Source organism: Heterodontus francisci, chromosome 17 (assembly GCF_036365525.1).
Source record: "Heterodontus francisci isolate sHetFra1 chromosome 17, sHetFra1.hap1, whole genome shotgun sequence".
NCBI classification, from domain to species: domain Eukaryota; kingdom Metazoa; phylum Chordata; class Chondrichthyes; order Heterodontiformes; family Heterodontidae; genus Heterodontus; species Heterodontus francisci.
Genome location: NC_090387.1, coordinates 95,295,457 through 95,296,980, shown reverse-complemented (window position 1 = coordinate 95,296,980; position 1,524 = coordinate 95,295,457).

The window sequence follows — 1,524 nt, the reverse complement described above, 5'->3', positions numbered from 1 at the left end:
GTACCCGGAATCGAACCCGTGTCCCTGGAGCTGTGAGGCTGCGGTGCTAACCACTGCGCCACTGTGCCGCCCTACTCCACACAGGTCTGTGAAGGTCATGATGTTGCATGACACACTGGTGTCTTTCTGATACTTTATGTTGAGTCGATATTCTCCTTCTGCAGTCATAATTCCAACAGTCACAAACCATTTATCACCTATCGACCTGACTGAACCAGTCTGTTGTATGGCATATAATGATTTCTCAGAATCTTCAGCTGTTATCTCTCCAGCGGCCATCTGTACCTGCTTGTTGTGCTTCCTTCTAGCCAAACACTTGTGTGCAAAAGGATATGACTTCTTGCGGTGAGAACACTGCTTTCTGCACGTTGGACATGTGATGTCCTCTGCAGTATTCTGCCCTTTGTCTGTGATCTTTCTGCCCTTTCAGCCTGGAATGTCTATCAGCATAATTCAAGGCCTGGTCTGTTCTGCCACGAATATGCTCGAGATGCTGATTTACAATTACAGCGCTTCTGCATATGTCAATCGTTCTCCTGAGAGTAAATTTCAGTAGACTTGCTCAAACTGTGAGATCTCTTATGCCAAATACAATCCTGTCTTTAACTAAATCAGCTTTTAGTTGTGCAAATTCACAGGATTCTGCGAGCTGTGTTAATGCAGTCACATATTGATCAATGGAACACATACCGTTCATAAGTTACATTCACTTGGGGTTCAAAGGCGTTAAAAATTTCTGTTCATTTTTTTATTCTTCAGAGGGATTTAGTGTGGAATACATTTTGTAACAGTCTCTGCCCAACCGTGATAAACGTGTAGGAACTTATAGCTGCTCTGGTTTCTGAATTAAAATAGTCACAATATTGTAATTTTGCCATTGCATACGGAAGACTGCCAGTTCTGCTTCATATCACCTTTCATTTTAACAAGGTGTCGAGAGAGGAAGATTTGCAGCCATTGTGTCTTAACTACTAACACATTTTTGTTGCTTTTAGCAGCTCTGAACATTCCTGTGTTCCTCTTTCAGAAGCTGTGCTTCAATACAACTCTTCAATACTCAATCTCATTTCCACTCTTACAGCATATTATGAGCTCACAGGACAACAGTCTTGTTTGTACTGTGACTTTATCCTTCTGATGGATGCCTGCAGTGAGCCTGCTTCATGTAGGAAGCCGAGTACAGTCCTGCATTTTTCTCCAGAACAATGCCATGGACCTGACTTTAGCTGCACTCCACAGAGGAACTATCCCTCTCAGCTGCAAAACTCGTGTTTAATTCGAAACATCTTTCCAGCAACATCAAAACCTCTGACAGCAGCTAGTAGGTCAGTGCCTGACAGGACACTGGAGAAGCAGAGCCCGCGGTGGGCGACGGGACGCTGGAGGAGCGGAGCCCGCGGTGCCTGACGGGACACTGGAGGAGCGGAGCCCGCGGTGCCTGACGGGACGCTGGAGGAGCGGAGCCCGCGGTGGGCGACGGGACGCTGGAGGAGCGGAGCCCGCGGTGGGCGACGGGACGCTGGA